Raw genomic sequence first — 10,545 nt, forward strand, 5'->3', positions numbered from 1 at the left:
CAGGATGTATCAAAACCTAATGTTTGGACAATGATTTAGGTGCTGGACCAGATTGAAAAGGTCAGGGTGTCGGGCCCTGAGGCAAGGGATGGGCCGGTTCAGCTCACTGCTCTGCTCTGTGCTGAACTAAAGGTCTATGGACAGACTCTCTTTGTGGGCTTCAATTCAGCATTCTACTTGCTTGCATTTATTGTTTACATGATTTGCTTTTTTTCTGTGCATATTGAGTGCTTGACAGTTTTTTTTAAATGTGTTCCTTTTGGACTTTGTTTTGTGGCTGCCTGTTAAAAGATGAATCTCAAGGTTACATAATGTATACATTCTTTGATAATAAATGTACTTTGAACTTTGAACTGTGATGAAGGTGCTCCATTATCTGCAGGGTACTGATTTTTGCTCATTTAAAGTCATTAAAAGGAGCACGCAGTGTACACTGGATAAATTCCTCCATTGATAGCTATTAGGAATCAATACAATTTTATAGTACTGTAGTATATTGGTAATATTTTAATTTGTTTTGTATTTCAGGTCCTGATGTGTCCCAATTTGCTGGATTCCATTGTAGTAGGAAACTATATCCATTGTCCTTGTTCTATCACAAACATGATTACCCTATAACCTCCAGCATTTTCTGTTTTATTTTGTCTTAGATTTCCACCATCTGCAATTTTTTAAGATTTTCTACCTTGTTTAAGTTTGACAAGATGAACTTCTGATCCCCTTCCTGTGCTGTCACTAGAAGAGTTTAATACCATCCACCAGACATTATCTCTGCTTTTGCCTCTGTTGCGGAAAGCCTTAACCTTACCATCTTACCTTCAGTGTAGTCCTGGCTGACCTCCATATTCCATCCTCCCTAAATGTGAGATGATGCCACACTTTGCTGTTAATGTTCTGACTTGAACTAAGTCCTATTTGTGAGTTACATTAGTGCTCATTGGGCCAATTTTTTTTCAAGTGTCTTCGTGGTCTCATTGTTCTCAGAATCAGGTTTATTATCACTGGCATGTGAAGTGAAATTTGTTAACTTAGCAGCAGCAGTTCCATGCAATACATAATCTAGCAGAGAGAAAAAAATAATAACAAATGAAATAAAACATAATAAATAAATCAATACGTATATTGAATAGATGATTAAAAATGTGCAAAAACAGAAATACTGTATACTAAAAAATTGAGGTGGTGTCCAAAGCTTCAAACTCCATTTAGGAATTGGATGGCAGAGGGGAAGAAGCTGTTCCTGAGTCGCTGAGTGTGTGGCTTCAGGCTTCTGTATCTCCTACCTGATGGTAACAGTGAGAAAAGGGCATGCCCTGGGTGCTGGAGGTCTTTAATAATGGACGCTACCTTTCTGAGACACTGCTTCCTAAAGATGTCCTGGGTACTTTGTAGGCTAGTACCCAAGATGGAGTTGACTAGATTTACAACCCTCTGCAGCTTTCGGTCCTGTGCAGTAGCCCCTGAATACCAGACAGTGATGCAGCCTGTCAGAATACTCTCCATGGTACAACTATAGAAGTTTTTGAGCGTGTTTGCTGACATGCCAAATCTCTTCAAACTCCTAATAAAGCATAGCCGCTGTCTTGCCTTCTTTATGACTACATCAATATTTTGGGACCAAGTTAGATCCTCAGATATCTTGACACCCGGAAACTTGAAGCTACTCACTCTTTCCACTTCTGAACCCTCTGAGGATTGGTATATGTTCCTTCATCTTACCCTTCCTGAAGTCCACAATCACCTCTTTCATCTTACTGATGTTGAGTGCCATGTTGTTGCCATGGCACCACTTCACTAGTTGGCATATCTCACTCCTGTATGCTCTCTCATCACCACCTGAGATTCAACCAACAATGGTTGTATTGTCAGCAAATTTGTAGATGGTATTTGAGCTATGCCTAGCTACACAGTCATGTGTATACAGAGAGTAGAGCAGTGGGCTAAACACACACCCCTGAGGTGCCCCAGTGTTGGTCGTCAGTGAGGAGAGTGTGTTATCACCAATGCGCACAGATTGTGGTCTTCCGGTTAGGAAGTCGAGGATCCAATTACAGAGGCCCAGGATCTGCAACTTCTCAATCAGGATTGTGGGAATGATGGTATTAAATGCTGAGCTATAGTCGATGAACAGCATCATGACGTAGGTGTTCTCTGTATCTGTGATCTGCTCCAGGTCTATAACCTACGAAGATGTCTGTGTCAATCAAGCACTATGCTAACGAGAATCCCCAATTTTAATTGTCCCGTTACTGATGGCCACTGCTTCTGCTGCTTGGCTCCGTGAGTCAGAGTTTTACAGCACAGGAACAGCCCTTTGACCCCCTCATCCATGCCAATGTAAATGTCTATCTCAGATTCGCCTGACTTTGGCCCATATCCTCAAAATATTTCCCCTCTATGTACCTATCCAAATATCTTTTAAACATTGTAACTAAGCCCACGTCTTCAGCTTCCTCTGGCAGCTCCTCCTACGTACCCAACTTCCGTGTGGAAAAAGTTGTCCTGGGGTTCCTTTTAAAATGTTCCCCTCTCACCTTAAACCTATGCCCTCTCATTTTGAACATGCCTATCTTGGGAGAAAGACTATTTACTTTATCATTTGTCTCTTGTGATTTTACAAACCTTCATAAGGTAAGCCTCAGCCACCTTTGCTCCAGGGAAAACTGTCCCAGTCTGTCTAGTCTCGCTCATAACTCAAGTCCACCAGTACCAGCAACATTGTTGTGAATCTTTCCGTTACCCTCTCCAGGTAATCACATCCTTCCTATAGTATGGCAAACAGACTGGGCGTGATATTCCATGTGAGCTCTCACTAAAATCCACTGCAGCTCCAACATGATATCCTCTTTAATGCTCTGTCTGATTTTTGGCAAGCATACCATACATCATCTTCACTATTTTGTCTACCTGTGTTACCACTTTCAGGAAAAATATACTGATATTCTTCAGACTCCTTACCTTATCATATTGCCCAGGGTCCTGTCACTTTCTGTGTTTGTTCTGCCCGAGTTTCACACTTTGGTAAATTCCATCTGCCATTTCTTTGCCCCTTCCCCATTCAATCTAGATCCTGTAGTAACCTTAAATTATCACCTTCACAGTCCACCACACCACCATTTTTAGTGTCATCTGCAAACTTGTTAATCATTCCACCAACATTCTCATCAGAACGGCTCTTGTATATGAAAAACAGCAAGGTTCAAAATTTCAAAATCATCTTATTATCAAAGTACATATATGTTACCATATTCAACCCTGAGATTCATTTCCTTTGGGCATAATCAATAAATCCATGATAAAATAATAATAGCAGAGGACCCGGCACCAATCCCTTTTGCACACGACATGACACAGGTTGAAGAACAGCCCTCCACTATCACCCTCTGACTCCTTCCACCAAGTGAACTAGCTAGCTCACCATCTCAACTTCCAGACCAATCTTTGGAATTCCTACAATAAGTCTGTTGTATACCTCATTTTCCACCTCTAAAATACTCTATAAAATTTGCCAATTTGACTGAAAATTTGGACATCTTTCCCTGTATATCTTAATATGTCTCATTGTGAAGTTTGTTACCTTCTCTCAGAGCCTCATGTTTTTTGTCTGTGCTCAAGGTGATTCACACATGTAAATTGTTGTTGCAAAGGTCCCTTTAAGAGAAGGTCCCAGTTTTGATGGGGATTTGGTGCCAGCCTATAAAACAAGTGCTATACATGTCCTTACACCAGCATTCAGGGCCCCAGACAGTCCTTCTAGGTGAGGCGACAATTCACCTGTGAGTCGGCTGGTGCGATATACTGCATCCGGTGCTCCCGATGCGGCCTTCTATATATTGGCCAGACCCGACGCAGGCTGGGAGACCGTTTCGCTGAACACCTACGCTCTATCCGCCAGAGAAAGCAGGATCTCCCAGTGGCCACACATTTTAATTCCATGTCTCATTCCCATTCTGATATGGCTATCCATGGCCGCCTCTACTGTCAAGATGAAGCCACGCTCAGGTTGGAGGAACAACACCTTGTATTCTGTCTGGATAGCCTCCAACCTGATGGCATGAACGTTGACTTCTCTAACTTCCGCTAATGCCCCACCTCCCCTTCGTGCCCCATCTGTTATTTATTTATTTATTATTTTTTTTCTCTCTTTTTCCTCCCTCTGTCCCTCTCACTATAACTCCTTGCCCATCCTCTGGGCTTCCCCCTCCCCCTTTCTTTCTCCCTAGACCTCCCGTCCCATGATCCTCTCCCTTCTCCAGCCTCGTATCCCTTTTGCCTATCAACTTTCCAGCTCTTAGCTCCATTCCTTCCCCTTCCAATTTCAAATCTCTTACTATACTTCCAGTAGAAGTGGTAGAGGCAGATTCGATTTTGTCATTTAAAAAAAATTGGATAGGTATATGGACAGGAAAGGAATGGAGGGTTATGGGCTGAGTGCAGGTAGATGGTACTAGGTGAGACTAAGCATTCGGCATGGACTAGAAGGACCCAGATGGTCTGTTTCCGTGCTGTAATTGTTATATGGTTATATCCCTTCTTTCAGTTAGTCCTGACGAAAGGTCTCAGCCCAAAATGTGGACTGTACCTCTTCCTAAAGATGCTGCCTGGCCTGCTGCGTTCACCAGCATTTTTTGTGTGTATTGCTTGAATTTCCAGCATCTGCAGATTTCCTCGTGTTTGCATTTATAAAATATACTTTTTTTGTTTCTAATTTTGTGAACCTCCTAGCTAGAATAAAACCACTCGAGTGAATACTTAAAATACACATTGCTACATGTTTTAATATCTTCTCAAATGGGTAATTGAATCGCCTCTCTCTACACAGATGATTTAATGAACGTTAATGGTCGAGTCCGCATACATGACAGAAACACTTAATGTTGTTTATCTGGCTGCTTGTGGAGACATTGCTAATCAGTTGTGATTGGTTATCTAATGAGGGTTTTCTGCAAGCAAGCTGCACATCGTTGTGTCTTGTTCCAAAAAGTAACCCCACATTTTTTTTGTTAATCGAGAAGCGTACTGAATGACAATAAACACATTGTGAATTTTTAGAAAATTGTTGCCTGTCTCCAGGTTTTTTTTGATTGAATTTTATGCTGTAAAACCCTCACAGGTAGGTGCTAGCAAGAACTTCATGTGAACATCTGATATCACAAAGATCCTGATTCATTTTCAGAAACATGACGAACTTTCAAACATAAACACAAGAGATTCTGTAGATGCTGGAATTTCAGAGTAATACACACAAAACAGTACAGGCACTCAGCAGGTCAGGCAGCACCTATGGATTGGATGAACAGCTGACAAATGAGCTGTTAAATTCCTCCAGCATTTTGCGTGTGTTACTCTAAACTTTCAAACACTTTTGAACTAGAGCATAATGCCGTAAATACTCAGTTGGTCAGGGAACATGTGTGGAAAGAATGGTGAGATGTTATTCAAGTACAGGTTTCCACAGAATCTTTTCAACCTTTCTGATGGTTGTTGAAAACCCCAAACCCCAGTATGTCTGTTCTGCCCACTGATGTTGTCTTACCCGGATACATTGAATAATTTGATTTTCTGATTTTTGTTTGAGAAATCCTTTTGCTGCATTGGATTGAGTAAGTTTTAATCTGTATATTTTAGGTGATGTACAAGGCTTGGCTTTGGTACAATAATGTCCTTTTTTGGCCTCAAAGATTGGCTCTTCATCTGGGTCAGCTGAGATGCATAATGAATGTATGGAAAGATTAAGGCTTGGCTCAGTGGAGATGTAGTTAAAAATTGCAACTAAGTCTGATAACATCAGTTCTGATCCCTGTATCTCATAAAAAAATCAGAAATAATAGATTGATAAATCAGACTCCTCACAAACTCCAAATCAAATTTGGAATGCAAATGTTCAATTTGATGGAAGAGTTGAAAAATGAATTTTTAAATCTGTAACTATACACTGACGAATTATTCATAACAGAGAAGACTAGCCAATTTAAAATTACTAACTTTATTGCATATGTGACAAAGGCATTTGAAATGGGGAAGTTAGATACAGCTGCTTTGGAAAGGCTGGTTATGAAAATAGTGAAAGCAAGTATTAATAGAAATATTTTACAATGGATGTGCAATTGATTAACTGATGGAACCCTGAGGCATTGCAGTCAGATGAACCAGAGGAATGTTTCCGAAGGATAACTGAGAGATTTGTTTTGGAACTGCTTTTCTTTAAATGTTTTCGTAAATCATTTGGAGCTAGGAATCAGAAACGTAGCCGATAGATACTTAGATGAAAAAAGCTAATACCTAGAACAGCATAATGCAAATCAAAGGGATTTGAATATATCTAGGAAAAGTGAAAATATTGTGAAGGTGAAATTCGAGGTGTAAAATGGTTTACATTGTGTCAAAGCAATGAAGAGGTTAGTATTTTAAATAAAAGGCAATGAAAGATATCTGAGGATGGTAATATTGTAAAAAAGTCAAAGTTATGGTAAAAATCCTAATGCCATTTTTGACCCAACGTCCACAATATTTTCTCTCCACAGATGCTGCTTGACCTTCAGAGTTCCTCCAGCATCTGAAGTTTCTTGTGTTTCTACTATTGCAAAAATGGCTGATGACAGAGAATGAAACAAGTCAAAGGTTTGGACTTGTGATTAATATTTATCATAATCACTTTCATTAGGAGAATTGCATCCAGAAGACTGAGCAGTTCTGATTGCTGGGCCATTAAATTATTATTGCAGCTATTGGCATGGTAACACAGCAAGAAGTCTTTCTGTCTCATAGCTCCAAGAGCCAGGTATGATCCTACATCAGGTGCTGTCTGTGCAGAGGGTTCATTTTTTTCCCATGACCATGGATTTCTTTCTCCTGAAAGATAGAAATACAGTTTAGATGTGCTGAGCTAAAAGGCCAATGGACTTCATATCCAACCCTTCAGCTTTATGCTGGCCGTAACTCTTCTACTTATTGCAACTCTATTCATCTGAATGGGCTCAAAGTTCAAAATTCAAAGTAAAATTTATTATCAGAGTACATACATGTCACCACATACAACCCTGAGATTCATATTCCTGCGGGCATACTCAGCAAATTCTATAGAACAGTAACCATAAACAGTAACCATAAACAGGATCAATGAAAGAGCAAGTAGAGCATAGAAGACAACAAACTGTGCAAATGCAGATATAAATAAATAGCAATAAACAATGAGACCATGAAATAACAAGATTCCTTAAAGTAAGGTCGTTGGTTGTGGGCACATCTCAATGGATGGGCAAGAGAGTATAGTTATTCTCTTTTGTTCAAGAGTCTGATGGTTGAGGGATAGTAACTGGTCTTGAACCCAGTGGTACGAGTCCTGAGGCACTTGTACCTTCTACCTGATGGCAGCAGTGAGAAAGGAGCATGGCCTGGGTGGTGAGGATCTTTGATGATGGATGCTTCTTCCCTATGACAGCATTTCATGTAGATGTGCTCAATAGCTGGGAGGGCTTTACCTGTGATGTACTGGACCGAACCCACTACCTTTTGCAGGATTTTCCATTCAAAGGCATTGGTGTTCCAATACCAGACTGTAATACAACCAGCCATCACACTTCCCACCAAACATCAATAGAAGTTTGTCAAACTTTCTGATGACATACCAAACCTCGCAGATGCCTGAGGAAGTAGAGATGTTGTTGTGCTTTCTTTGCAATTACATTTATATGATGGATCCAGGCAGGTCCTCTGAGATAGTGACACCCAGAATTTAAAGTTACTGACCCTCTCCACCTCTGATCCTCTGAGGACTGACTCATGGACCTTTGGTTTCCTTCTCCTGGTCTACAATCAATTCCTTGGTCTTGCTGACATTGAGTGAGAGGTTGTGGTTATGACACCGCCCAGCCAAATTTTCAATCTCTCTCCTGTATGCTGATTCATCACCGCCTTTGATACAGCCCACAACAGTGGTGTCATCAGCGAACTTGTATATGGTGTTGGAGCTGTACTTAGCCACACAATCATGGGTGTAAAGCAAGTAGAGCATCAAACTTGATTAAACAGATAACAGTTTGTTATTTTCTTTTTTTGACTAGTCTTAAATTTCAGAATTCTTATCTATTCCTTAAACTTGATCTTAAGTGCTCTTATGATTTTTAAAATTTTTATTACTTTACAACATCTTTTTAAAATTATCTAAACACATTTAAACTGTTTTAAATGTTTTTGATAATCTCATCGGGGATATTTGAAAATGGCTCGAAGGTCTTTTACAGTGGGATGTTCAGCATACCAAACCACTCTCCCTATCTTCAAATCTTTGAATTGTGGAACTGTTTGACATTTAATGCTTCATATTATCAATTTTATTAGCAGGTAGGGATTCATACTGTATGGAAGCATACCTCATAGTTACAAGTGCAGTGAATTAAATATTATCGGTAAACTATTTCACCCACTTTCTGGTGACATCCAATTAATGGGTTTGCTTGGAGATACCTGCTGAATATTGTCAATGGATATTGTTTCCCTCTGCACATATCTGACAATCCAATTAACAATGACATCAATCCAATTAACAAAGGCCACCTTTGTAAATCAGCAGAAGCGTTAAGCATCCAAATGAAAATCTAGCAAATTAAGCCATCATATTTGAAATACTCAGCAGATTGGATGATGAAAGCATTACCCCAGTTTCTTTCTCCATGGCTGTTACCTGGCCCCTGAGCATTTCCAAAGTTTTCCTATTTCAGATTTCCAGCACCTGCAGTTCTTTGCTTTCGAATGATTTAGTTTTCCCAGTGTTCATTGCTCAGAAGTGTTTCAAGCTCATTTTCCTTCTCCAGGTTCCAGGCTGGAGTGGACGGAACTGCAGAGGGGAAGTAGTTGGCCATTACGAACAATGCTGGTCGCACCTAACCTGCATAAGTACGATGCCAGACTCTGGAAATAACTCAGATGCAGCCTGCAGTCCCGGTTTCAGACGCGGCATTTTTTGGTAGAAATAACACTGGCAGTGTACCACACACAAAATGCTGGAGGAACTCAGCGGTCAGGCAACATCTATGAAAAGGAATAAAGAGTCGATGTTTCAGGCTGAGACCCTTTATCAAGCCATAATGCCTCTTCATCAGAATATCTGGTAATGTGAGCGGAGCTATGGAAGGAGAAAATAAACCATTGAACTTCTGAACCTTTGAATGCATATTTTTAGAGCCTTCAAGTTTACTATATTACACTCACATCAGTGGCTAATGAAAAGCCATCCAGAGCATTTTGACTGTAAATTATGCTGTTGTATATTGGCTTGAAGTGCAAAAAATTGTAATCTATGTTCTACTGTTTAAAGGGACTCTTCCTTGAAACAACATGTCATGGCAACTGCTCTGCCCAAGACTACAAAAAATTGCAGAGAGTTATTAAAACATCATGAAAAGCAGTCTCCTCCGCAGGATTCCGCCCACACTCCCTGCTGCCTCAGGTAAGTAGCTAACATGATCATGGAGCCCACTCACCCCAGACATTCTCTCTTCCCCCACCTTCCATAAACAGAGATACAAACGCCTGAAAACATGCACCAACAGGCTCAAGGACAGCTTCTATCCCACTGTTCTAAAATTATTGAATGGACCTCTATAATAAAGATGAACTCTTGATCTCACAGTCTACCTCAGCACAGAATTTGCACCTTATTAAACTATAAGGCAAAGGAGCAGAATTCAGCCATTCAAATTTGCTCCACCATTCCATCATGGCTAATTCATTACACCTTTCAAACCCATTCTCCTGCCTTCTCCCTGTAACCTTTGACACTCTCAAGCTCCACTTTAAATTACACTTCCTCTGTAACTATAACTGTAACACCCTATTCTGCATTTTGTTGTTGCTTTTCCCACTGTACTACTTCAAAGTGATTATTTTTTGAAATTATCGGAATGGCTGGCATGCAAAGCTGAATTTTCTACTTAATCTCTGCACTTATGACAATAATAAACCGATTACAACTCACCAAAAGTCCTATGGCCCGATCTTCATCCATTTGGATATCTACATTCGAGGAGACTTCTCTGACTGTATGTCTGGCATTTAAATAATCGTGGCTCTTCCATCAGGCAGAAGATACAAATGCTTGAAGGCACATGCGGCCAGAGTCAAGGACAGCTTGTATCCCACTGTTATTAGACTCCTGATCTGACCTTTTATATGTTTTAAGATGAACTCTTGATCTCCCAGTCTACCTCATCGTGGCCCTTGCACCTTGTTTGTCTCTGTAAATGCAATACTTTATTCTATTTTTGATTTTCCTTTAATGACCTTGATATACTTGTGCATATCATGATCCTTGTGGATAACATAAAAACCAAAGCTTTATCATTTATGTCAGTACATGTGACAACAATAAACTAATAATAAAACAATAGACTACAGGGATTTGTGTTTAAGTTCAAAGTAAATTTATTAGTGAAGTCCACATATGTCACCATATAGCATTGTAAGACTTATTTTCTTGTGTGTACTGTATTCATAGTCATACTTTATTGATCCTGGGGGAAATTGGTTTTTGTTACAGTTGCACCA

The 10,545-nt window shown here is 40.0% G+C and overlaps 1 long non-coding RNA gene across 3 annotated transcripts in view; it reads left to right on the forward strand.

The window, feature by feature from the left end:
* LOC140195513 (uncharacterized) overlaps positions 1–10,314 on the forward strand; it is a 55,483-nt gene extending 45,169 nt beyond the window's left edge. For 2 of the 3 annotated variants that reach the window (XR_011885494.1, XR_011885495.1), the window contains 2 exons: positions 6,525–6,621; positions 8,814–10,314. This is a non-coding gene — a long non-coding RNA (uncharacterized lncRNA). The remainder of the gene's footprint in view (positions 1–6,524; positions 6,622–8,813) is intronic. The other variant, XR_011885496.1, reaches the window with a different exon arrangement.
* The last annotated feature ends 231 nt before the right edge of the window (positions 10,315–10,545 follow it).

This window comes from Mobula birostris, chromosome 3 (genome assembly GCF_030028105.1).
Source record: "Mobula birostris isolate sMobBir1 chromosome 3, sMobBir1.hap1, whole genome shotgun sequence".
Taxonomy (NCBI): domain Eukaryota; kingdom Metazoa; phylum Chordata; class Chondrichthyes; order Myliobatiformes; family Myliobatidae; genus Mobula; species Mobula birostris.